This window comes from Ascidiella aspersa, chromosome 3 (genome assembly GCF_963924565.1).
Source record: "Ascidiella aspersa chromosome 3, kaAscAspe10.2, whole genome shotgun sequence".
In the NCBI taxonomy this organism is placed as follows: Eukaryota; Metazoa; Chordata; class Ascidiacea; order Phlebobranchia; family Ascidiidae; genus Ascidiella; species Ascidiella aspersa.
In genome coordinates, this window is record NC_139449.1 from 11,451,738 (window position 1) to 11,478,780 (window position 27,043).

The following is a 27,043-nucleotide window of genomic DNA, read 5'->3' on the forward strand; positions in this document are numbered from 1 at the left end:
ACAACAAGGAAACGAGCTCGAAGCGAAGAAAATGAACATGTAAACGATCGTTTGCAATGCCAACCAGAATGCCTTTTCAAAGACTATCGACAGCAAGCGAAACGTTTTAGACACGTGTCAGATATCACTGCTTGCAAAAATCCTTCTTACGCTCACCAAACAACTACAGTGCCAATTGGAAGAAGAATCAATTTCAGTAAAATATCTGATGTTGGTCCATCTTTCCCGAACCTGTCATGCTCTTCGTTGGTTACCAGCGTTCTGCGAGGTCAACATGGTCGGCGTTGTCAGCAAAACTTGCGCACGTGTGCTGTTGCATAAAATGTTGCATCATTTTATTATTTTCATTTTCTATATTAAGTATATGTTTGTTCCAACCTTTTGTATTAAAAAAAATATTATTCAGCTTTTCTTTATTGTTTTGTCTTTATATATGCGCACGTATTTATCTGTTATGTTTCAGTTTTCAAATGTTATTCATGTAATTTCATGGTTCCAAATATACAGCAAAGTTCGTGTATTTCATTCATGTTTCAACTTCCAATCAGTTATATCTAGAATTATGTTAAGGTTTACAATTTGAGCGGAATCGAAATAACATAAGAGTAGAAAAAGCAAATGAATAACTTCAGCCTTTGAAAAAGATCTCCCCGTCGGGGAATCGAACCCCGGTCTCCCGCGTGACAGGCGGGGATACTGACCACTATACTAACGAGGAAGACGTTACAGGGTAGCATACCTATATTGGCTGGTGTTATTTCGCGTTTTGAATAATAAGAAAGAAAAAAAAAGCTTCTGAGATTTGGAATGTCACATTTACAAATTAATATATCATATCAACTCTATCCATATTTTTGTTAACAATTGTATGGTTTACTAATCGAACCGTGTTTCCTATACATCTCAGATGATAGAAATATTCAACATTAAACGTAAGACCACTTGCAAACAAATTAAATTGCATTTGAACTTGTTAACAATTGTATGGTTTACTAATCGAACCGTGTTTCCTATACATCTCAGATGATAGAAATATTCAACATTAAACGTAAGACCACTTGCAAACAAATTAAATTGCATTTGAACTTTATTGATTTGTGTGTCTTTCAAAAAGAACAAGAATTTGTGATTTCAAAATAATAGCTAAACACATTTTTGTTGAATACTGTAAAGTTGTAAAACCATCAGTGATAATTGGAAATATTATTTTAATTGGCTGGTCATTATACGTGTATATTTATCAACAAACTTTAGATATCTCTAGTTCAACTAAGTGAAGATTTATATTCAGTTGAGTACTTATTCAAGGTACTGAAAAACTTATTTTGTATATTTGTCTTTAGTGCATCGTTTGCTTTGATGAGATTGAAACCGAAAAATACTTGATAAACTGATTAAAGAGGTAATACAGATTGTGATTAGTACATCAAAGGGACAGCCGTTCTGCAAGCGGGTGGTCAATGAATTTGAAAAAACAACACTGATAAGGTTAACAGAAAATTTCAGCAGCGCTTCATTAGACAGTTCTCCTTTTTTCTTTGTAATTATCAAAATCAGCTTTGCTGCCTATATAAATACGGAATCAACTACTTGGCTTATACTTCGTTTGACACAATTATAAAAGCGAGTTCAATTTATCGCAAGACGACTTTAGTAATAAAATGTCACCCAATGCTGTTGAGAACTGCAATGCAATCGGACTCCTGAGCATGAGTTTCTGTGAAACGCTTCACGTGGCTCCAAAGATTGAAATATTTCATACAGCGAAACCAAGACGTAGAATGAAGAGACAATCAACCAACAGTAAACCCACTTGCATTAACAAATCTGCAACGACTAGTACAACAAGGAAACGAGCTCGAAGCGAAGAAAATGAACATGTAAACGATCGTTTGCAATGCCAACCAGAATGCCTTTTCAAAGACTATCGACAGCAAGCGAAACGTTTTAGACACGTGTCAGATATCACTGCTTGCAAAAATTCTTCTTACGCTCACCAAACAACTACAGTGCCAATTGGAAGAAGAATCAATTTCAGTAAAATATCTGATGTTGGTCCATCTTTCCCGAACCTGTCATGCTCTTCGTTGGTTACCAGTGTTCTGCGAGGTCAACATGGTCGGCGTTGTCAGCAAAACTTGCGCACGTGTGCTGTTGCATAAAATGTTGCATCATTTTATTATTTTCATTTTCTATATTAAGTATATGTTTGTTCCAACCTTTTGTATTAAAAACAATATTATTCAGCTTTTCTTTATTGTTTTGTCTTTATATATGCGCACGTATTTATCTGTTATGTTTCAGTTTTCAAATGTTATTCATGTAATTTCATGGTTCCAAATATACAGCAAAGTTCGTGTATTTCATTCATGTTTCAACTACCAACTTCCAATCAGTTATATCTAGAATTATGTTAAGGTTTACAATTTGAGCGGAATCGAAATAACATAAGAGTAGAAAAAGCAAATGAATAACTTCAGCCTTTGAAAAAGATCTCCCCGTCGGGGAATCGAACCCCGGTCTCCCGCGTGACAGGCGGGGATACTGACCACTATACTAACGAGGAAGACGTGACAGGGTAGCATACCTATATTGGCTGGTGTTATTTCGCGTTTTGAATAATAAGAAAGAAAAAAAAGCTTCTGAGATTTGGAATGTCACATTTACAAATTAATATATCATATCAACTCTATCCATATTTTTGTTAACAATTGTATGGTTTACTAATCGAACCGTGTTTCCTATACATCTCAGATGATAGAAATATTCAACATTAAACGTAAGACCACTTACAAACAAATTAAATTGCATTTGAACTTTATTGATTTGTGTGTCTTTCAAAAAGAACAAGAATTGGTGATTTCAAAATAATAGCTAAACACATTTTTGTTGAATACTGTAAAGTTGTAAAACCATCAGTGATAATTGGAAATATTATTTTAATTGGCTCGTCATTATACGTGTATATTTATCAACAAGCTTTAGATATCTCTAGTTTAACTAAGTGAAGATTTATATTCAGTTGAGTACTTATTCAAGGTACTGAAAAACTTATTTTGTATATTTGTCTTTAGTGCATCGTTTGCTTTGATGAGATTGAAACCGAAAAATACTTGATAAACTGATTAAAGAGGTAATACAGATTGTGATTAGTACTTTAAAGGGACAGCCGTTCTGCAAGCGGGTGGTCAATGAATTTGAAAAAACAACACTGATAAGGTTAACAGAAAATTTCAGCAGCGCTTCATTAGACAGTTCTCCTTTTTTGTTTGGAATTATCAAAATCAGCTTTGCTGCCAATATAAATATGGAATCAACTACTTGGCTTATACTTCGTTTGACACAATTATAAAAGCGAGTTCAATTTATCGCAAGACGACTTTAGTAATAAAATGTCACCCAATGCTGTTGAGAACTGCAATGCAATCGGACTCCTGAGCATGACTTTCTGTGAAACGCTTCACGTGTCTCCAAAGATTGAACGATTTCATACAGCGAAACCAAGACGTAGAATGAAGAGACAATCAACCAACAGTAAACCCACTTGCATTAACAAATCTGCAACGACTAGTACAACAAGGAAACGAGCTCGAAGCGAAGAAAATGAACATGTAAACGATCGTTTGCAATGCCAACCAGAATGCCTTTTCAAAGACTATCGACAGCAAGCGAAACGTTTTAGACACGTGTCAGATATCACTGCTTGCAAAAATCCTTCTTACGCTCACCAAACAACTACAGTGCCAATTGGAAGAAGAATCAATTTCAGTAAAATATCTGATGTTGGTCCATCTTTCCCGAACCTGTCATGCTCTTCGTTGGTTACCAGTGTTCTGCGAGGTCAACATGGTCGGCGTTGTCAGCAAAACTTGCGCACGTGTGCTGTTGCATAAAATGTTGCATCATTTTATTATTTTCATTTTCTATATTAAGTATATGTTTGTTCCAACATTTTGTATTAAAAAAAATATTATTCAGCTTTTCTTTATTGTTTTGTCTTTATATATGCGCACGTATTTATCTGTTATGTTTCAGTTTTCAAATGTTATTCATGTAATTTCATGGTTCCAAATATACAGCAAAGTTCGTGTATTTCATTCATGTTTCAACTACCAACTTCCAATCAGTTATATCTAGAATTATGTTAAGGTTTACAATTTGAGCGGAATCGAAATAACATAAGAGTAGAAAAAGCAAATGAATAACTTCAGCCTTTGAAAAAGATCTCCCCGTCGGGGAATCGAACCCCGGTCTCCCGCGTGACAGGCGGGGATACTGACCACTATACTAACGAGGAAGACGTGACAGGGTAGCATACCTATATTGGCTGGTGTTATTTCGCGTTTTGAATAATAAGAAAGAAAAAAAAAGCTTCTGAGTTTGGAATGTCACATTTACAAATTAATATATCATATCAACTCTATCCATATTTTTGTTAACAATTGTATGGTTTACTAATCGAACCGTGTTTCCTATACATCTCAGATGATAGAAATATTCAACATTAAACGTAAGACCACTTGCAAACAAATTAAATTGCATTTGAACTTTATTGATTTGTGTGTCTTTCAAAAAGAACAAGAATTTGTGATTTCAAAATAATAGCTAAACACATTTTTGTTGAATACTGTAAAGTTGTAAAACCATCAGTGATAATTGGAAATATTATTTTAATTGGCTGGTCATTATACGTGTATATTTATCAACAAGATTTAGATATCTCTAGTTTAACTAAGTGAAGATTTATATTCAGTTGAGTACTTATTCAAGGTACTGAAAAACTTATTTTGTATATTTGTCTTTAGTGCATCGTTTGCTTTGATGAGATTGAAACCGAAAAATACTTGATAAACTGATTAAAGAGGTAATACAGATTGTGATTAGTACATCAAAGGGACAGCCGTTCTGCAAGCGGGTGGTCAATGAATTTGAAAAAACAACACTGATAAGGTTAACAGAAAATTTCAGCAGCGCTTCATTAGACAGTTCTCCTTTTTTCTTTGTAATTATCAAAATCAGCTTTGCTGCCTATATAAATACGGAATCAACTACTTGGCTTATACTTCGTTTGACACAATTATAAAAGCGAGTTCAATTTATCGCAAGACGACTTTAGTAATAAAATGTCACCCAATGCTGTTGAGAACTGCAATGCAATCGGACTCCTGAGCATGAGTTTCTGTGAAACGCTTCACGTGTCTCCAAAGATTGAAATATTTCATACAGCGAAACCAAGACGTAGAATGAAGAGACAATCAACCAACAGTAAACCCACTTGCATTAACAAATCTGCAACGACTAGTACAACAAGGAAACGAGCTCGAAGCGAAGAAAATGAACATGTAAACGATCGTTTGCAATGCCAACCAGAATGCCTTTTCAAAGACTATCGACAGCAAGCGAAACGTTTTAGACACGTGTCAGATATCACTGCTTGCAAAAATTATTCTTACGCTCACCAAACAACTACAGTGCCAATTGGAAGAAGAATCAATTTCAGTAAAATATCTGATGTTGGTCCATCTTTCCCGAACCTGTCATGCTCTTCGTTGGTTACCAGTGTTCTGCGAGGTCAACATGGTCGGCGTTGTCAGCAAAACTTGCGCACGTGTGCTGTTGCATAAAATGTTGCATCATTTTATTATTTTCATTTTCTATATTAAGTATATGTTTGTTCCAACCTTTTGTATTAAAAAAAATATTATTCAGCTTTTCTTTATTGTTTTGTCTTTATATATGCGCACGTATTTATCTGTTATGTTTCAGTTTTCAAATGTTATTCATGTAATTTCATGGTTCCAAATATACAGCAAAGTTCGTGTATTTCATTCATGTTTCAACTACCAACTTCCAATCAGTTATATCTAGAATTATGTTAAGGTTTACAATTTGAGCGGAATCGAAATAACATAAGAGTAGAAAAATCAAATGAATAACTTCAGCCTTTGAAAAAGATCTCCCCGTCGGGGAATCGAACCCCGGTCTCCCGCGTGACAGGCGGGGATACTGACCACTATACTAACGAGGAAGACGTGACAGGGTAGCATACCTATATTGGCTGGTGTTATTTCGCGTTTTGAATAATAAGAAAGAAAAAAAAAGCTTCTGAGATTTGGAATGTCACATTTACAAATTAATATATCATATCAACTCTATCCATATTTTTGTTAACAATTGTATGGTTTACTAATCGAACCGTGTTTCCTATACATCTCAGATGATAGAAATATTCAACATTAAACGTAAGACCACTTGCAAACAAATTAAATTGCATTTGAACTTTATTGATTTGTGTGTCTTTCAAAAAGAACAAGAATTTGTGATTTCAAAATAATAGCTAAACACATTTTTGTTGAATACTGTAAAGTTGTAAAACCATCAGTGATAATTGGAAATATTATTTTAATTGGCTGGTCATTATACGTGTATATTTATCAACAAGATTTAGATATCTCTAGTTTAACTAAGTGAAGATTTATATTCAGTTGAGTACTTATTCAAGGTACTGAAAAACTTATTTTGTATATTTGTCTTTAGTGCATCGTTTGCTTTGATGAGATTGAAACCGAAAAATACTTGATAAACTGATTAAAGAGGTAATACAGATTGTGATTAGTACATCAAAGGGACAGCCGTTCTGCAAGCGGGTGGTCAATGAATTTGAAAAAACAACACTGATAAGGTTAACAGAAAATTTCAGCAGCGCTTCATTAGACAGTTCTCCTTTTTTCTTTGTAATTATCAAAATCAGCTTTGCTGCCTATATAAATACGGAATCAACTACTTGGCTTATACTTCGTTTGACACAATTATAAAAGCGAGTTCAATTTATCGCAAGACGACTTTAGTAATAAAATGTCACCCAATGCTGTTGAGAACTGCAATGCAATCGGACTCCTGAGCATGAGTTTCTGTGAAACGCTTCACGTGTCTCCAAAGATTGAAATATTTCATACAGCGAAACCAAGACGTAGAATGAAGAGACAATCAACCAACAGTAAACCCACTTGCATTAACAAATCTGCAACGACTAGTACAACAAGGAAACGAGCTCGAAGCGAAGAAAATGAACATGTAAACGATCGTTTGCAATGCCAACCAGAATGCCTTTTCAAAGACTATCGACAGCAAGCGAAACGTTTTAGACACGTGTCAGATATCACTGCTTGCAAAAATTATTCTTACGCTCACCAAACAACTACAGTGCCAATTGGAAGAAGAATCAATTTCAGTAAAATATCTGATGTTGGTCCATCTTTCCCGAACCTGTCATGCTCTTCGTTGGTTACCAGTGTTCTGCGAGGTCAACATGGTCGGCGTTGTCAGCAAAACTTGCGCACGTGTGCTGTTGCATAAAATGTTGCATCATTTTATTATTTTCATTTTCTATATTAAGTATATGTTTGTTCCAACCTTTTGTATTAAAAAAAATATTATTCAGCTTTTCTTTATTGTTTTGTCTTTATATATGCGCACGTATTTATCTGTTATGTTTCAGTTTTCAAATGTTATTCATGTAATTTCATGGTTCCAAATATACAGCAAAGTTCGTGTATTTCATTCATGTTTCAACTTCCAATCAGTTATATCTAGAATTATGTTAAGGTTTACAATTTGAGCGGAATCGAAATAACATAAGAGTAGAAAAAGCAAATGAATAACTTCAGCCTTTGAAAAAGATCTCCCCGTCGGGGAATCGAACCCCGGTCTCCCGCGTGACAGGCGGGGATACTGACCACTATACTAACGAGGAAGACGTTACAGGGTAGCATACCTATATTGGCTGGTGTTATTTCGCGTTTTGAATAATAAGAAAGAAAAAAAAAGCTTCTGAGATTTGGAATGTCACATTTACAAATTAATATATCATATCAACTCTATCCATATTTTTGTTAACAATTGTATGGTTTACTAATCGAACCGTGTTTCCTATACATCTCAGATGATATAAATATTCAACATTAAACGTAAGACCACTTGCAAACAAATTAAATTGCATTTGAACTTTATTGATTTGTGTGTCTTTCAAAAAGAACAAGAATTTGTGATTTCAAAATAATAGCTAAACACATTTTTGTTGAATACTGTAAAGTTGTAAAACCATCAGTGATAATTGGAAATATTATTTTAATTGGCTGGTCATTATACGTGTATATTTATCAACAAGCTTTAGATATCTCTAGTTTAACTAAGTGAAGATTTATATTCAGTTGAGTACTTATTCAAGGTACTGAAAAACTTATTTTGTATATTTGTCTTTAGTGCATCGTTTGCTTTGATGAGATTGAAACCGAAAAATACTTGATAAACTGATTAAAGAGGTAATACAGATTGTGATTAGTACATCAAAGGGACAGCCGTTCTGCAAGCGGGTGGTCAATGAATTTGAAAACACAACACTGATAAGGTTAACAGAAAATTTCAGCAGCGCTTCATTAGACAGTTCTCCTTTTTTCTTTGTAATTATCAAAATCAGCTTTGCTGCCTATATAAATACGGAATCAACTACTTGGCTTATACTTCGTTTGACACAATTATAAAAGCGAGTTCAATTTATCGCAAGACGACTTTAGTAATAAAATGTCACCCAATGCTGTTGAGAACTGCAATGCAATCGGACTCCTGAGCATGAGTTTCTGTGAAACGCTTCACGTGTCTCCAAAGATTGAACGATTTCATACAGCGAAACCAAGACGTAGAATGAAGAGACAATCAACCAACAGTAAACCCACTTGCATTAACAAATCTGCAACGACTAGTACAACAAGGAAACGAGCTCGAAGCGAAGAAAATGAACATGTAAACGATCGTTTGCAATGCCAACCAGAATGCCTTTTCAAAGACTATCGACAGCAAGCGAAACGTTTTAGACACGTGTCAGATATCACTGCTTGCAAAAATCCTTCTTACGCTCACCAAACAACTACAGTGCCAATTGGAAGAAGAATCAATTTCAGTAAAATATCTGATGTTGGTCCATCTTTCCCGAACCTGTCATGCTCTTCGTTGGTTACCAGCGTTCTGCGAGGTCAACATGGTCGGCGTTGTCAGCAAAACTTGCGCACGTGTGCTGTTGCATAAAATGTTGCATCATTTTATTATTTTCATTTTCTATATTAAGTATATGTTTGTTCCAACCTTTTGTATTAAAAAAAATATTATTCAGCTTTTCTTTATTGTTTTGTCTTTATATATGCGCACGTATTTATCTGTTATGTTTCAGTTTTCAAATGTTATTCATGTAATTTCATGGTTCCAAATATACAGCAAAGTTCGTGTATTTCATTCATGTTTCAACTTCCAATCAGTTATATCTAGAATTATGTTAAGGTTTACAATTTGAGCGGAATCGAAATAACATAAGAGTAGAAAAAGCAAATGAATAACTTCAGCCTTTGAAAAATATCTCCCCGTCGGGGAATCGAACCCCGGTCTCCCGCGTGACAGGCGGGGATACTGACCACTATACTAACGAGGAAGACGTTACAGGGTAGCATACCTATATTGGCTGGTGTTATTTCGCGTTTTGAATAATAAGAAAGAAAAAAAAAGCTTCTGAGATTTGGAATGTCACATTTACAAATTAATATATCATATCAACTCTATCCATATTTTTGTTAACAATTGTATGGTTTACTAATCGAACCGTGTTTCCTATACATCTCAGATGATAGAAATATTCAACATTAAACGTAAGACCACTTGCAAACAAATTAAATTGCATTTGAACTTGTTAACAATTGTATGGTTTACTAATCGAACCGTGTTTCCTATACATCTCAGATGATAGAAATATTCAACATTAAACGTAAGACCACTTGCAAACAAATTAAATTGCATTTGAACTTTATTGATTTGTGTGTCTTTCAAAAAGAACAAGAATTTGTGATTTCAAAATAATAGCTAAACACATTTTTGTTGAATACTGTAAAGTTGTAAAACCATCAGTGATAATTGGAAATATTATTTTAATTGGCTGGTCATTATACGTGTATATTTATCAACAAACTTTAGATATCTCTAGTTTAACTAAGTGAAGATTTATATTCAGTTGAGTACTTATTCAAGGTACTGAAAAACTTATTTTGTATATTTGTCTTTAGTGCATCGTTTGCTTTGATGAGATTGAAACCGAAAAATACTTGATAAACTGATTAAAGAGGTAATACAGATTGTGATTAGTACATCAAAGGGACAGCCGTTCTGCAAGCGGGTGGTCAATGAATTTGAAAAAACAACACTGATAAGGTTAACAGAAAATTTCAGCAGCGCTTCATTAGACAGTTCTCCTTTTTTCTTTGTAATTATCAAAATCAGCTTTGCTGCCTATATAAATACGGAATCAACTACTTGGCTTATACTTCGTTTGACACAATTATAAAAGCGAGTTCAATTTATCGCAAGACGACTTTAGTAATAAAATGTCACCCAATGCTGTTGAGAACTGCAATGCAATCGGACTCCTGAGCATGAGTTTCTGTGAAACGCTTCACGTGGCTCCAAAGATTGAAATATTTCATACAGCGAAACCAAGACGTAGAATGAAGAGACAATCAACCAACAGTAAACCCACTTGCATTAACAAATCTGCAACGACTAGTACAACAAGGAAACGAGCTCGAAGCGAAGAAAATGAACATGTAAACGATCGTTTGCAATGCCAACCAGAATGCCTTTTCAAAGACTATCGACAGCAAGCGAAACGTTTTAGACACGTGTCAGATATCACTGCTTGCAAAAATTCTTCTTACGCTCACCAAACAACTACAGTGCCAATTGGAAGAAGAATCAATTTCAGTAAAATATCTGATGTTGGTCCATCTTTCCCGAACCTGTCATGCTCTTCGTTGGTTACCAGTGTTCTGCGAGGTCAACATGGTCGGCGTTGTCAGCAAAACTTGCGCACGTGTGCTGTTGCATAAAATGTTGCATCATTTTATTATTTTCATTTTCTATATTAAGTATATGTTTGTTCCAACCTTTTGTATTAAAAACAATATTATTCAGCTTTTCTTTATTGTTTTGTCTTTATATATGCGCACGTATTTATCTGTTATGTTTCAGTTTTCAAATGTTATTCATGTAATTTCATGGTTCCAAATATACAGCAAAGTTCGTGTATTTCATTCATGTTTCAACTACCAACTTCCAATCAGTTATATCTAGAATTATGTTAAGGTTTACAATTTGAGCGGAATCGAAATAACATAAGAGTAGAAAAAGCAAATGAATAACTTCAGCCTTTGAAAAAGATCTCCCCGTCGGGGAATCGAACCCCGGTCTCCCGCGTGACAGGCGGGGATACTGACCACTATACTAACGAGGAAGACGTGACAGGGTAGCATACCTATATTGGCTGGTGTTATTTCGCGTTTTGAATAATAAGAAAGAAAAAAAAGCTTCTGAGATTTGGAATGTCACATTTACAAATTAATATATCATATCAACTCTATCCATATTTTTGTTAACAATTGTATGGTTTACTAATCGAACCGTGTTTCCTATACATCTCAGATGATAGAAATATTCAACATTAAACGTAAGACCACTTACAAACAAATTAAATTGCATTTGAACTTTATTGATTTGTGTGTCTTTCAAAAAGAACAAGAATTGGTGATTTCAAAATAATAGCTAAACACATTTTTGTTGAATACTGTAAAGTTGTAAAACCATCAGTGATAATTGGAAATATTATTTTAATTGGCTCGTCATTATACGTGTATATTTATCAACAAGCTTTAGATATCTCTAGTTTAACTAAGTGAAGATTTATATTCAGTTGAGTACTTATTCAAGGTACTGAAAAACTTATTTTGTATATTTGTCTTTAGTGCATCGTTTGCTTTGATGAGATTGAAACCGAAAAATACTTGATAAACTGATTAAAGAGGTAATACAGATTGTGATTAGTACTTTAAAGGGACAGCCGTTCTGCAAGCGGGTGGTCAATGAATTTGAAAAAACAACACTGATAAGGTTAACAGAAAATTTCAGCAGCGCTTCATTAGACAGTTCTCCTTTTTTGTTTGGAATTATCAAAATCAGCTTTGCTGCCAATATAAATATGGAATCAACTACTTGGCTTATACTTCGTTTGACACAATTATAAAAGCGAGTTCAATTTATCGCAAGACGACTTTAGTAATAAAATGTCACCCAATGCTGTTGAGAACTGCAATGCAATCGGACTCCTGAGCATGACTTTCTGTGAAACGCTTCACGTGTCTCCAAAGATTGAACGATTTCATACAGCGAAACCAAGACGTAGAATGAAGAGACAATCAACCAACAGTAAACCCACTTGCATTAACAAATCTGCAACGACTAGTACAACAAGGAAACGAGCTCGAAGCGAAGAAAATGAACATGTAAACGATCGTTTGCAATGCCAACCAGAATGCCTTTTCAAAGACTATCGACAGCAAGCGAAACGTTTTAGACACGTGTCAGATATCACTGCTTGCAAAAATCCTTCTTACGCTCACCAAACAACTACAGTGCCAATTGGAAGAAGAATCAATTTCAGTAAAATATCTGATGTTGGTCCATCTTTCCCGAACCTGTCATGCTCTTCGTTGGTTACCAGTGTTCTGCGAGGTCAACATGGTCGGCGTTGTCAGCAAAACTTGCGCACGTGTGCTGTTGCATAAAATGTTGCATCATTTTATTATTTTCATTTTCTATATTAAGTATATGTTTGTTCCAACATTTTGTATTAAAAAAAATATTATTCAGCTTTTCTTTATTGTTTTGTCTTTATATATGCGCACGTATTTATCTGTTATGTTTCAGTTTTCAAATGTTATTCATGTAATTTCATGGTTCCAAATATACAGCAAAGTTCGTGTATTTCATTCATGTTTCAACTACCAACTTCCAATCAGTTATATCTAGAATTATGTTAAGGTTTACAATTTGAGCGGAATCGAAATAACATAAGAGTAGAAAAAGCAAATGAATAACTTCAGCCTTTGAAAAAGATCTCCCCGTCGGGGAATCGAACCCCGGTCTCCCGCGTGACAGGCGGGGATACTGACCACTATACTAACGAGGAAGACGTGACAGGGTAGCATACCTATATTGGCTGGTGTTATTTCGCGTTTTGAATAATAAGAAAGAAAAAAAAAGCTTCTGAGTTTGGAATGTCACATTTACAAATTAATATATCATATCAACTCTATCCATATTTTTGTTAACAATTGTATGGTTTACTAATCGAACCGTGTTTCCTATACATCTCAGATGATAGAAATATTCAACATTAAACGTAAGACCACTTGCAAACAAATTAAATTGCATTTGAACTTTATTGATTTGTGTGTCTTTCAAAAAGAACAAGAATTTGTGATTTCAAAATAATAGCTAAACACATTTTTGTTGAATACTGTAAAGTTGTAAAACCATCAGTGATAATTGGAAATATTATTTTAATTGGCTGGTCATTATACGTGTATATTTATCAACAAGATTTAGATATCTCTAGTTTAACTAAGTGAAGATTTATATTCAGTTGAGTACTTATTCAAGGTACTGAAAAACTTATTTTGTATATTTGTCTTTAGTGCATCGTTTGCTTTGATGAGATTGAAACCGAAAAATACTTGATAAACTGATTAAAGAGGTAATACAGATTGTGATTAGTACATCAAAGGGACAGCCGTTCTGCAAGCGGGTGGTCAATGAATTTGAAAAAACAACACTGATAAGGTTAACAGAAAATTTCAGCAGCGCTTCATTAGACAGTTCTCCTTTTTTCTTTGTAATTATCAAAATCAGCTTTGCTGCCTATATAAATACGGAATCAACTACTTGGCTTATACTTCGTTTGACACAATTATAAAAGCGAGTTCAATTTATCGCAAGACGACTTTAGTAATAAAATGTCACCCAATGCTGTTGAGAACTGCAATGCAATCGGACTCCTGAGCATGAGTTTCTGTGAAACGCTTCACGTGTCTCCAAAGATTGAAATATTTCATACAGCGAAACCAAGACGTAGAATGAAGAGACAATCAACCAACAGTAAACCCACTTGCATTAACAAATCTGCAACGACTAGTACAACAAGGAAACGAGCTCGAAGCGAAGAAAATGAACATGTAAACGATCGTTTGCAATGCCAACCAGAATGCCTTTTCAAAGACTATCGACAGCAAGCGAAACGTTTTAGACACGTGTCAGATATCACTGCTTGCAAAAATTATTCTTACGCTCACCAAACAACTACAGTGCCAATTGGAAGAAGAATCAATTTCAGTAAAATATCTGATGTTGGTCCATCTTTCCCGAACCTGTCATGCTCTTCGTTGGTTACCAGTGTTCTGCGAGGTCAACATGGTCGGCGTTGTCAGCAAAACTTGCGCACGTGTGCTGTTGCATAAAATGTTGCATCATTTTATTATTTTCATTTTCTATATTAAGTATATGTTTGTTCCAACCTTTTGTATTAAAAAAAATATTATTCAGCTTTTCTTTATTGTTTTGTCTTTATATATGCGCACGTATTTATCTGTTATGTTTCAGTTTTCAAATGTTATTCATGTAATTTCATGGTTCCAAATATACAGCAAAGTTCGTGTATTTCATTCATGTTTCAACTACCAACTTCCAATCAGTTATATCTAGAATTATGTTAAGGTTTACAATTTGAGCGGAATCGAAATAACATAAGAGTAGAAAAAGCAAATGAATAACTTCAGCCTTTGAAAAAGATCTCCCCGTCGGGGAATCGAACCCCGGTCTCCCGCGTGACAGGCGGGGATACTGACCACTATACTAACGAGGAAGACGTGACAGGGTAGCATACCTATATTGGCTGGTGTTATTTCGCGTTTTGAATAATAAGAAAGAAAAAAAAAGCTTCTGAGTTTGGAATGTCACATTTACAAATTAATATATCATATCAACTCTATCCATATTTTTGTTAACAATTGTATGGTTTACTAATCGAACCGTGTTTCCTATACATCTCAGATAATAGAAATATTCAACATTAAACGTAAGACCACTTGCAAACAAATTAAATTGCATTTGAACTTTATTGATTTGTGTGTCTTTCAAAAAGAACAAGAATTTGTGATTTCAAAATAATAGCTAAACACATTTTTGTTGAATACTGTAAAGTTGTAAAACCATCAGTGATAATTGGAAATATTATTTTAATTGGCTGGTCATTATACGTGTATATTTATCAACAAGCTTTAGATATCTCTAGTTTAACTAAGTGAAGATTTATATTCAGTTGAGTACTTATTCAAGGTACTGAAAAACTTATTTTGTATATTTGTCTTTAGTGCATCGTTTGCTTTGATGAGATTGAAACCGAAAAATACTTGATAAACTGATTAAAGAGGTAATACAGATTGTGATTAGTACATCAAAGGGACAGCCGTTCTGCAAGCGGGTGGTCAATGAATTTGAAAAAACAACACTGATAAGGTTAACAGAAAATTTCAGCAGCGCTTCATTAGACAGTTCTCCTTTTTTCTTTGTAATTATCAAAATCAGCTTTGCTGCCTATATAAATACGGAATCAACTACTTGGCTTATACTTCGTTTGACACAATTATAAAAGCGAGTTCAATTTATCGCAAGACGACTTTAGTAATAAAATGTCACCCAATGCTGTTGAGAACTGCAATGCAATCGGACTCCTGAGCATGAGTTTCTGTGAAACGCTTCACGTGTCTCCAAAGATTGAAATATTTCATACAGCGAAACCAAGACGTAGAATGAAGAGACAATCAACCAACAGTAAACCCACTTGCATTAACAAATCTGCAACGACTAGTACAACAAGGAAACGAGCTCGAAGCGAAGAAAATGAACATGTAAACGATCGTTTGCAATGCCAACCAGAATGCCTTTTCAAAGACTATCGACAGCAAGCGAAACGTTTTAGACACGTGTCAGATATCACTGCTTGCAAAAATTATTCTTACGCTCACCAAACAACTACAGTGCCAATTGGAAGAAGAATCAATTTCAGTAAAATATCTGATGTTGGTCCATCTTTCCCGAACCTGTCAAGCTCTTCGTTGGTTACCAGTGTTCTGCGAGGTCAACATGGTCGGCGTTGTCAGCAAAACTTGCGCACGTGTGCTGTTGCATAAAATGCTGCATCATTTTATTATTTTCATTTTCTATATTAAGTATATGTTTGTTCCAACCTTTTGTATTAAAAAAAATATTATTCAGCTTTTCTTTATTGTTTTGTCTTTATATATGCGCACGTATTTATCTGTTATGTTTCAGTTTTCAAATGTTATTCATGTAATTTCATGGTTCCAAATATACAGCAAAGTTCGTGTATTTCATTCATGTTTCAACTACCAACTTCCAATCAGTTATATCTAGAATTATGTTAAGGTTTACAATTTGAGCGGAATCGAAATAACATAAGAGTAGAAAAAGCAAATGAATAACTTCAGCCTTTGAAAAAGATCTCCCCGTCGGGGAATCGAACCCCGGTCTCCCGCGTGACAGGCGGGGATACTGACCACTATACTAACGAGGAAGACGTGACAGGGTAGCATACCTATATTGGCTGGTGTTATTTCGCGTTTTGAATAATAAAAAAGAAAAAAAAAGCTTCTGAGATTTGGAATGTCACATTTACAAATTAATATATCATATCAACTCTATCCATATTTTTGTTAACAATTGTATGGTTTACTAATCGAACCGTGTTTCCTATACATCTCAGATGATAGAAATATTCAACATTAAACGTAAGACCACTTGCAAACAAATTAAATTGCATTTGAACTTTATTGATTTGTGTGTCTTTCAAAAAGAACAAGAATTGGTGATTTCAAAATAATAGTTAAACACATTTTTGTTGAATACTGTAAAGTTGTAAAACCATCAGTGATAATTGGAAATATTATTTTAATTGGCTCGTCATTATACGTGTATATTTATCAACAAGCTTTAGATATCTCTAGTTTAACTAAGTGAAGATTTATATTCAGTTGAGTACTTATTCAAGGTACTGAAAAACTTATTTTGTATATTTGTCTTTAGTGCATCGTTTGCTTTGATGAGATTGAAACCGAAAAATACTTGATAAACTGATTAAAGAGGTAATACAGATTGTGATTAGTACATCAAAGGGACAGCCGTTCTGCAAGCGGGTGGTCAATGAATTTGAAAAAACAACACTGATAAGGTTAACAGAAAATTTCAGCAGCGCTTCATTAGACAGTTCTCCTTTTTTCTTTGTAATTATCAAAATCAGGTTTGCTGCCTATATAAATACGGAATCAACTACTTGGCTTATACTTCGTTTGACACAATTATAAAAGCGAGTTCAATTTATCGCAAGACGACTTTAGTAATAAAATGTCACCCAATGCTGTTGAGAACTGCAATGCAATCGGACTCCTGAGCATGAGTTTCTGTGAAACGCTTCAAGTGTCTCCAAAGATTGAAAGATTTCATACAGCGAAACCAAGACGTAGAATGAAGAGACAATCAACCAACAGTAAACCCACTTGCATTAACAAATCTGCAACGACTAGTACAACAAGGAAACGAGCTCGAAGCGAAGAAAATGAACATGTAAACGATCGTTTGCAATGCCAACCAGAATGCCTTTTCAAAGACTATCGACAGCAAGCGAAACGTTTTAGACACGTGTCAGATATCACTGCTTGCAAAAATTCTTCTTACGCTCACCAAACAACTACAGTGCCAATTGGAAGAAGAATCAATTTCAGTAAAATATCTGATGTTGGTCCATCTTTCCCGAACCTGTCATGCTCTTCGTTGGTTACCAGTGTTCTGCGAGGTCAACATGGTCGGCGTTGTCAGCAAAACTTGCGCACGTGTGCTGTTGCATAAAATGTTGCATCATTTTATTATTTTCATTTTCTATATTAAGTATATGTTTGTTCCAACCTTTTGTATTAAAAAAATATTATTCAGCTTTTCTTTATTGTTTTGTCTTTATATATGCGCACGTATTTATCTGTTATGTTTCAGTTTTCAAATGTTATTCATGTAATTTCATGGTTCCAAATATACAGCAAAGTTCGTGTATTTCATTCATGTTTCAACTACCAACTTCCAATCAGTTATATCTAGAATTATGTTAAGGTTTACAATTTGAGCGGAATCGAAATAACATAAGAGTAGAAAAAGCAAATGAATAACTTCAGCCTTTGAAAAAGATCTCCCCGTCGGGGAATCGAACCCCGGTCTCCCGCGTGACAGGCGGGGATACTGACCACTATACTAACGAGGAAGACGTGACAGGGTAGCATACCTATATTGGCTGGTGTTATTTCGCGTTTTGAATAATAAAAAAAAAAAAAGCTTCTGAGATTTGGAATGTCACATTTACAAATTAATATATCATATTAACTCTATCCATATTTTTGTTAACAATTGTATGGTTTACTAATCGACCGTGTTTCCTATACATCTCAGATGATGAAAATATTCAACATTAAACGTAAGACTACTTGCAAACAAATTAAATTGCATTTGAACTTTATTGATTTGTGTGTCTTTCAAAAAGAACAAGAATTGGTGATTTCAAAATAATAGCTAAACACATTTTTGTTGAATACTGTAAAGTTGTAAAACCATCAGTGATAATTGGAAATATTATTTTAATTGGCTCGTCATTATACGTGTATATTTATCAACAAGCTTTAGATATCTCTAGTTTAACTAAGTGAAGATTTATATTCAGTTGAGTACTTATTCAAGGTACTGAAAAACTTATTTTGTATATTTGTCTTTAGTGCATCGTTTGCTTTGATGAGATTGAAACCGAAAAATACTTGATAAACTGATCAAAGAGGTAATACAGATTGTGATTAGTACATCAAAGGGACAGCCGTTCTGCAAGCGGGTGGGTCAATGAATTTGAAAAAACAACACTGATAAGGTTAACAGAAAATTTCAGCAGCGCTTCATTAGACAGTTCTCCTTTTTTCTTTGTAATTATCAAAATCAGCTTTGCTGCCTATATAAATACGGAATCAACTACTTGGCTTATACTTCGTTTGACACAATTATAAAAGCGAGTTCAATTTATCGCAAGACGACTTTAGTAATAAAATGTCACCCAATGCTGTTGAGAACTGCAATGCAATCGGACTCCTGAGCATGAGTTTCTGTGAAACGCTTCACGTGTCTCCAAAGATTGAACGATTTCATACAGCGAAACCAAGACGTAGAATGAAGAGACAATCAACCAACAGTAAACCCACTTGCATTAACAAATCTGCAACGACTAGTACAACAAGGAAACGAGCTCGAAGCGAAGAAAATGAACATGTAAACGATCGTTTGCAATGCCAACCAGAATGCCTTTTCAAAGACTATCGACAGCAAGCGAAACGTTTTAGACACGTGTCAGATATCACTGCTTGCAAAAATCCTTCTTACGCTCACCAAACAACTACAGTGCCAACTGGAAGAAGAATCAATTTCAGTAAAATATCTGATGTTGGTCCATCTTTCCCGAACCTGTCATGCTCTTCGTTGGTTACCAGTGTTCTGCGAGGTCAACATGGTCGAAGTTGTCAGCAAAACTTGCGCACGTGTGCTGTTGCATAAAATGTTGCATAATTTTATTATTTTCATTTTCTATATTAAGTATATGTTTGTTCCAACCTTTTGTATTAAAAAAAATATTATTCAGCTTTTCTTTATTGTTTTGTCTTTATATATGCGCACGTATTTATCTGTTATGTTTCAGTTTTCAAATGTTATTCATGTAATTTCATGGTTCCAAATATACAGCAAAGTTCGTGTATTTCATTCATGTTTCAACTACCAACTTCCAATCAGTTATATCTAGAATTATGTTAAGGTTTACAATTTGAGCGGAATCGAAATAACATAAGAGTAGAAAAAGCAAATGAATAACTTCAGCCTTTGAAAAAGATCTCCCCGTCGGGGAATCGAACCCCGGTCTCCCGCGTGACAGGCGGGGATACTGACCACTATACTAACGAGGAAGACGTGACAGGGTAGCATACCTATATTGGCTGGTGTTATTTCGCGTTTTGAATAATAAAAAAAAAAAAAAGCTTCTGAGATTTGGAATGTCACATTTACAAATTAATATATCATATTAACTCTATCCATATTTTTGTTAACAATTGTATGGTTTACTAATCGAACCGTGTTTCCTATACATCTCAGATGATGAAAATATTCAACATTAAACGTAAGACTACTTGCAAACAAATTAAATTGCATTTGAACTTTATTGATTTGTGTGTCTTTCAAAAAGAACAAGAATTGGTGATTTCAAAATAATAGCTAAACACATTTTTGTTGAATACTGTAAAGTTGTAAAACCATCAGTGATAATTGGAAATATTATTTTAATTGGCTCGTCATTATACGTGTATATTTATCAACAAGCTTTAGATATCTCTAGTTTAACTAAGTGAAGATTTATATTCAGTTGAGTACTTATTCAAGGTACTGAAAAACTTATTTTGTATATTTGTCTTTAGTGCATCGTTTGCTTTGATGAGATTGAAACCGAAAAATACTTGATAAACTGATCAAAGAGGTAATACAGATTGTGATTAGTACATCAAAGGGACAGCCGTTCTGCAAGCGGGTGGTCAATGAATTTGAAAAAACAACACTGATAAGGTTAACAGAAAATTTCAGCAGCGCTTCATTAGACAGTTCTCCTTTTTTGTTTGTAATTATCAAAATCAACTTTGCTGCCTATAAAAATATGGAATCAACTACTTGGCTTATACTTCGTTTGACACAATTATAAAAGCGAGTTCAATTTATCGCAAGACGACTTTAGTAATAAAATGTCACCCAATGCTGTTGAGAACTGCAATGCAATCGGACTCCTGAGCATGAGTTTCTGTGAAACGCTTCACGTGTCTCCAAAGATTGAAAGATTTCATACAGCGAAACCAAGACGTAGAATGAAGAGACAATCAACCAACAGTAAACCCACTTGCATTAACAAATCTGCAACGACTAGTACAACAAGGAAACGAGCTCGAAGCGAAGAAAATGAACATGTAAACGATCGTTTGCAATGCCAACCAGAATGCCTTTTCAAAGACTATCGACAGCAAGCGAAACGTTTTAGACACGTGTCAGATATCACTGCTTGCAAAAATCCTTCTTACGCTCACCAAACAACTACAGTGCCAATTGGAAGAAGAATCAATTTCAGTAAAATATCTGATGTTGGTCCATCTTTCCCGAACCTGTCATGCTCTTCGTTGGTTACCAGTGTTCTGCGAGGTCAACATGGTCGGCGTTGTCAGCAAAACTTGCGCACGTGTGCTGTTGCATAAAATGTTGCATCATTTTATTATTTTCATTTTCTATATTAAGTATATGTTTGTTCCAACCTTTTGTATTAAAAAAAATGTTATTCAGCTTTTCTTTATTGTTTTGTCTTTATATATGCGCACGTATTTATCTGTTATGTTTCAGTTTTCAAATGTTATTCATGTAATTTCATGGTTCCAAATATACAGCAAAGTTCGTGTATTTCATTCATGTTTCAACTACCAACTTCCAATCAGTTATATCTAGAATTATGTTAAGGTTTACAATTTGAGCGGAATCGAAATAACATAAGAGTAGAAAAAGCAAATGAATAACTTCAGCCTTTGAAAAAGATCTCCCCGTCGGGGAATCGAACCCCGGTCTCCCGCGTGACAGGCGGGGATACTGACCACTATACTAACGAGGAAGACGTGACAGGGTAGCATACCTATATTGGCTGGTGTTATTTCGCGTTTTGAATAATAAGAAAGAAAAAAAAAGCTTCTGAATTTGGAATGTCACATTTACAAATTAATATATCATATCAACTCTATCCATATTTTTGTTAACAATTGTATGGTTTACTAATCGAACCGTGTTTCCTATACATCTCAGATGATAGAAATATTCAACATTAAACGTAAGACCACTTGCAAACAAATTAAATTGCATTTGAACTTTATTGATTTGTGTGTCTTTCAAAAAGAACAAGAATTTGTGATTTCAAAATAATAGCTAAACACATTTTTGTTGAATACTGTAAAGTTGTAAAACCATCAGTAATAATTGGAAATATTATTTTAATTGGCTGGTTATTATACGTGTATATTTATCAACAAGCTTTAGATATCTCTAGTTTAACTAAGTGAAGATTTATATTCAGTTGAGTACTTATTCAAGGTACTGAAAAACTTATTTTGTATATTTGTCTTTAGTGCATCGTTTGCTTTGATGAGATTGAAACCGAAAAATACTTGATAAACTGATTAAAGAGGTAATACAGATTGTGATTAGTACTTTAAAGGGACAGCCGTTCTGCAAGCGGGTGGTCAATGAATTTGAAAAAACAACACTGATAAGGTTAACAGAAAATTTCAGCAGCGCTTCATTAGACAGTTCTCCTTTTTTGTTTGGAATTATCAAAATCAGCTTTGCTGCCAATATAAATATGGAATCAACTACTTGGCTTATACTTCGTTTGACACAATTATAAAAGCGAGTTCAATTTATCGCAAGACGACTTTAGTAATAAAATGTCACCCAATGCTGTTGAGAACTGCAATGCAATCGGACTCCTGAGCATGAGTTTCTGTGAAACGCTTCACGTGTCTCCAAAGATTGAACGATTTCATACAGCGAAACCAAGACGTAGAATGAAGAGACAATCAACCAACAGTAAACCCACTTGCATTAACAAATCTGCAACGACTAGTACAACAAGGAAACGAGCTCGAAGCGAAGAAAATGAACATGTAAACGATCGTTTGCAATGCCAACCAGAATGCCTTTTCAAAGACTATCGACAGCAAGCGAAACGGTTTAGACACGTGTCAGATATCACTGCTTGCAAAAATCCTTCTTACGCTCACCAAACAACTACAGTGCCAATTGGAAGAAGAATCAATTTCAGTAAAATATCTGATGTTGGTCCATCTTTCCCGAACCTGTCATGCTCTTCGTTGGTTACCAGTGTTCTGCGAGGTCAACATGGTCGGCGTTGTCAGCAAAACTTGCGCACGTGTGCTGTTGCATAAAATGTTGCATCATTTTATTATTTTCATTTTCTATATTAAGTATATGTTTGTTCCAACATTTTGTATTAAAAAAAATATTATTCAGCTTTTCTTTATTGTTTTGTCTTTATATATGCGCACGTATTTATCTGTTATGTTTCAGTTTTCAAATGTTATTCATGTAATTTCATGGTTCCAAATATACAGCAAAGTTCGTGTATTTCATTCATGTTTCAACTACCAACTTCCAATCAGTTATATCTAGAATTATGTTAAGGTTTACAATTTGAGCGGAATCGAAATAACATAAGAGTAGAAAAAGCAAATGAATAACTTCAGCCTTTGAAAAAGATCTCCCCGTCGGGAATCGAACCCCGGTCTCCCGCGTGACAGGCGGGGATACTGACCACTATACTAACGAGGAAGACGTGACAGGGTAGCATACCTATATTGGCTGGTGTTATTTCGCGTTTTGAATAATAAGAAAGAAAAAAAAAGCTTCTGAGTTTGGAATGTCACATTTACAAATTAATATATCATATCAACTCTATCCATATTTTTGTTAACAATTGTATGGTTTACTAATCGAACCGTGTTTCCTATACATCTCAGATGATAGAAATATTCAACATTAAACGTAAGACCACTTGCAAACAAATTAAATTGCATTTGAACTTTATTGATTTGTGTGTCTTTCAAAAAGAACAAGAATTTGTGATTTCAAAATAATAGCTAAACACATTTTTGTTGAATACTGTAAAGTTGTAAAACCATCAGTGATAATTGGAAATATTATTTTAATTGGCTGGTCATTATACGTGTATATTTATCAACAAGATTTAGATATCTCTAGTTTAACTAAGTGAAGATTTATATTCAGTTGAGTACTTATTCAAGGTACTGAAAAACTTATTTTGTATATTTGTCTTTAGTGCATCGTTTGCTTTGATGAGATTGAAACCGAAAAATACTTGATAAACTGATTAAAGAGGTAATACAGATTGTGATTAGTACATCAAAGGGACAGCCGTTCTGCAAGCGGGTGGTCAATGAATTTGAAAAAACAACACTGATAAGGTTAACAGAAAATTTCAGCAGCGCTTCATTAGACAGTTCTCCTTTTTTCTTTGTAATTATCAAAATCAGCTTTGCTGCCTATATAAATACGGAATCAACTACTTGGCTTATACTTCGTTTGACACAATTATAAAAGCGAGTTCAATTTATCGCAAGACGACTTTAGTAATAAAATGTCACCCAATGCTGTTGAGAACTGCAATGCAATCGGACTCCTGAGCATGAGTTTCTGTGAAACGCTTCACGTGTCTCCAAAGATTGAAATATTTCATACAGCGAAACCAAGACGTAGAATGAAGAGACAATCAACCAACAGTAAACCCACTTGCATTAACAAATCTGCAACGACTAGTACAACAAGGAAACGAGCTCGAAGCGAAGAAAATGAACATGTAAACGATCGTTTGCAATGCCAACCAGAATGCCTTTTCAAAGACTATCGACAGCAAGCGAAACGTTTTAGACACGTGTCAGATATCACTGCTTGCAAAAATTATTCTTACGCTAACCAAACAACTACAGTGCCAATTGGAAGAAGAATCAATTTCAGTAAAATATCTGATGTTGGTCCATCTTTCCCGAACCTGTCATGCTCTTCGTTGGTTACCAGTGTTCTGCGAGGTCAACATGGTCGGCGTTGTCAGCAAAACTTGCGCACGTGTGCTGTTGCATAAAATGTTGCATCATTTTATTATTTTCATTTTCTATATTAAGTATATGTTTGTTCCAACCTTTTGTATTAAAAAAAATATTATTCAGCTTTTCTTTATTGTTTTGTCTTTATATATGCGCACGTATTTATCTGTTATGTTTCAGTTTTCAAATGTTATTCATGTAATTTCATGGTTCCATATATACAGCAAAGTTCGTGTATTTCATTCATGTTTCAACTACCAACTTCCAATCAGTTATATCTAGAATTATGTTAAGGTTTACAATTTGAGCGGAATCGAAATAACATAAGAGTAGAAAAAGCAAATGAATAACTTCAGCCTTTGAAAAAGATCTCCCCGTCGGGGAATCGAACCCCGGTCTCCCGCGTGACAGGCGGGGATACTGACCACTATACTAACGAGGAAGACGTGACAGGGTAGCATACCTATATTGGCTGGTGTTATTTCGCGTTTTGAATAATAAGAAAGAAAAAAAAAGCTTCTGAGATTTGGAATGTCACATTTACAAATTAATATATCATATCAACTCTATCCATATTTTTGTTAACAATTGTATGGTTTACTAATCGAACCGTGTTTCCTATACATCTCAGATGATAGAAATATTCAACATTAAACGTAAGACCACTTGCAAACAAATTAAATTGCATTTGAACTTTATTGATTTGTGTGTCTTTCAAAAAGAACAAGAATTGGTGATTTCAAAATAATAGCTAAACACATTTTTGTTGAATACTGTAAAGTTGTAAAACCATCAGTGATAATTGGAAATATTATTTTAATTGGCTCGTCATTATACGTGTATATTTATCAACAAGCTTTAGATATCTCTAGTTTAACTAAGTGAAGATTTATATTCAGTTGAGTACTTATTCAAGGTACTGAAAAACTTATTTTGTATATTTGTCTTTAGTGCATCGTTTGCTTTGATGAGATTGAAACCGAAAAATACTTGATAAACTGATTAAAGAGGTAATACAGATTGTGATTAGTACATCAAAGGGACAGCCGTTCTGCAAGCGGGTGGTCAATGAATTTGAAAAAACAACACTGATAAGGTTAACAGAAATTTCAGCAGCGCTTCATTAGACAGTTCTCCTTTTTTCTTTGTAATTATCAAAATCAGCTTTGCTGCCTATATAAATACGGAATCAACTACTTGGCTTATACTTCGTTTGACACAATTATAAAAGCGAGTTCAATTTATCGCAAGACGACTTTAGTAATAAAATGTCACCCAATGCTGTTGAGAACTGCAATGCAATCGGACTCCTGAGCATGAGTTTCTGTGAAACGCTTCACGTGTCTCCAAAGATTGAACGATTTCATACAGCGAAACCAAGACGTAGAATGAAGAGACAATCAACCAACAGTAAACCCACTTGCATTAACAAATCTGCAACGACTAGTACAACAAGGAAACGAGCTCGAAGCGAAGAAAATGAACATGTAAACGATCGTTTGCAATGCCAACCAGAATGCCTTTTCAAAGACTATCGACAGCAAGCGAAACGTTTTAGACACGTGTCAGATATCACTGCTTGCAAAAATCCTTCTTACGCTCACCAAACAACTACAGTGCCAATTGGAAGAAGAATCAATTTCAGTAAAATATCTGATGTTGGTCCATCTTTCCCGAACCTGTCATGCTCTTCGTTGGTTACCAGTGTTCTGCGAGGTCAACATGGTCGGCGTTGTCAGCAAAACTTGCGCACGTGTGCTGTTGCATAAAATGTTGCATCATTTTATTATTTTCATTTTCTATATTAAGTATATGTTTGTTCCAACCTTTTGTATTAAAAAAAATATTATTCAGCTTTTCTTTATTGTTTTGTCTTTATATATGCGCACGTATTTATCTGTTATGTTTCAGTTTTCAAATGTTATTCATGTAATTTCATGGTTCCAAATATACAGCAAAGTTCGTGTATTTCATTCATGTTTCAACTACCAACTTCCAATCAGTTATATCTAGAATTATGTTAAGGTTTACAATTTGAGCGGAATCGAAATAACATAAGAGTAGAAAAAGCAAATGAATAACTTCAGCCTTTGAAAAAGATCTCCCCGTCGGGGAATCGAACCCCGGTCTCCCGCGTGACAGGCGGGGATACTGACCACTATACTAACGAGGAAGACGTGACAGGGTAGCATACCTATATTGGCTGGTGTTATTTCGCGTTTTGAATAATAAGAAAGAAAAAAAAAGCTTCTGAGTTTGGAATGTCACATTTACAAATTAATATATCATATCAACTCTATCCATATTTTTGTTAA

At 34.5% G+C, this 27,043-nt stretch overlaps 15 non-coding genes across 15 annotated transcripts; all 15 read right to left on the minus strand.

Annotated features, from left to right (window-relative positions):
• Nucleotides 1-646: 646 nt before the first annotated feature.
• On the minus strand, nucleotides 647-718 carry Trnad-guc (transfer RNA aspartic acid (anticodon GUC)). Its single transcript has one exon. It is a non-coding gene; the product is annotated as a tRNA-Asp (tRNA).
• Nucleotides 719-2,494: 1,776 nt separating this feature from the next.
• Trnad-guc (transfer RNA aspartic acid (anticodon GUC)) lies at nucleotides 2,495-2,566 on the minus strand. The gene has a single exon. It is a non-coding gene; the product is annotated as a tRNA-Asp (tRNA).
• Nucleotides 2,567-4,225: 1,659 nt separating this feature from the next.
• Nucleotides 4,226-4,297, minus strand: Trnad-guc (transfer RNA aspartic acid (anticodon GUC)). Its single transcript has one exon. It is a non-coding gene; the product is annotated as a tRNA-Asp (tRNA).
• A 1,659-nt stretch (nucleotides 4,298-5,956) lies between these two features.
• On the minus strand, nucleotides 5,957-6,028 carry Trnad-guc (transfer RNA aspartic acid (anticodon GUC)). Its single transcript has one exon. It is a non-coding gene; the product is annotated as a tRNA-Asp (tRNA).
• Nucleotides 6,029-7,681: 1,653 nt separating this feature from the next.
• Nucleotides 7,682-7,753, minus strand: Trnad-guc (transfer RNA aspartic acid (anticodon GUC)). Its single transcript has one exon. It is a non-coding gene; the product is annotated as a tRNA-Asp (tRNA).
• Nucleotides 7,754-9,406: 1,653 nt separating this feature from the next.
• On the minus strand, nucleotides 9,407-9,478 carry Trnad-guc (transfer RNA aspartic acid (anticodon GUC)). The gene has a single exon. It is a non-coding gene; the product is annotated as a tRNA-Asp (tRNA).
• Nucleotides 9,479-11,254: 1,776 nt separating this feature from the next.
• Nucleotides 11,255-11,326, minus strand: Trnad-guc (transfer RNA aspartic acid (anticodon GUC)). Its single transcript has one exon. It is a non-coding gene; the product is annotated as a tRNA-Asp (tRNA).
• Nucleotides 11,327-12,985: 1,659 nt separating this feature from the next.
• Nucleotides 12,986-13,057, minus strand: Trnad-guc (transfer RNA aspartic acid (anticodon GUC)). Its single transcript has one exon. It is a non-coding gene; the product is annotated as a tRNA-Asp (tRNA).
• Nucleotides 13,058-14,716: 1,659 nt separating this feature from the next.
• Trnad-guc (transfer RNA aspartic acid (anticodon GUC)) lies at nucleotides 14,717-14,788 on the minus strand. Its single transcript has one exon. It is a non-coding gene; the product is annotated as a tRNA-Asp (tRNA).
• A 1,659-nt stretch (nucleotides 14,789-16,447) lies between these two features.
• Nucleotides 16,448-16,519, minus strand: Trnad-guc (transfer RNA aspartic acid (anticodon GUC)). Its single transcript has one exon. It is a non-coding gene; the product is annotated as a tRNA-Asp (tRNA).
• Nucleotides 16,520-18,178: 1,659 nt separating this feature from the next.
• Trnad-guc (transfer RNA aspartic acid (anticodon GUC)) lies at nucleotides 18,179-18,250 on the minus strand. The gene has a single exon. It is a non-coding gene; the product is annotated as a tRNA-Asp (tRNA).
• A 1,657-nt stretch (nucleotides 18,251-19,907) lies between these two features.
• Nucleotides 19,908-19,979, minus strand: Trnad-guc (transfer RNA aspartic acid (anticodon GUC)). Its single transcript has one exon. It is a non-coding gene; the product is annotated as a tRNA-Asp (tRNA).
• Nucleotides 19,980-21,637: 1,658 nt separating this feature from the next.
• Nucleotides 21,638-21,709, minus strand: Trnad-guc (transfer RNA aspartic acid (anticodon GUC)). Its single transcript has one exon. It is a non-coding gene; the product is annotated as a tRNA-Asp (tRNA).
• Nucleotides 21,710-25,098: 3,389 nt separating this feature from the next.
• Nucleotides 25,099-25,170, minus strand: Trnad-guc (transfer RNA aspartic acid (anticodon GUC)). Its single transcript has one exon. It is a non-coding gene; the product is annotated as a tRNA-Asp (tRNA).
• A 1,659-nt stretch (nucleotides 25,171-26,829) lies between these two features.
• Nucleotides 26,830-26,901, minus strand: Trnad-guc (transfer RNA aspartic acid (anticodon GUC)). Its single transcript has one exon. It is a non-coding gene; the product is annotated as a tRNA-Asp (tRNA).
• Nucleotides 26,902-27,043: the final 142 nt, after the last annotated feature.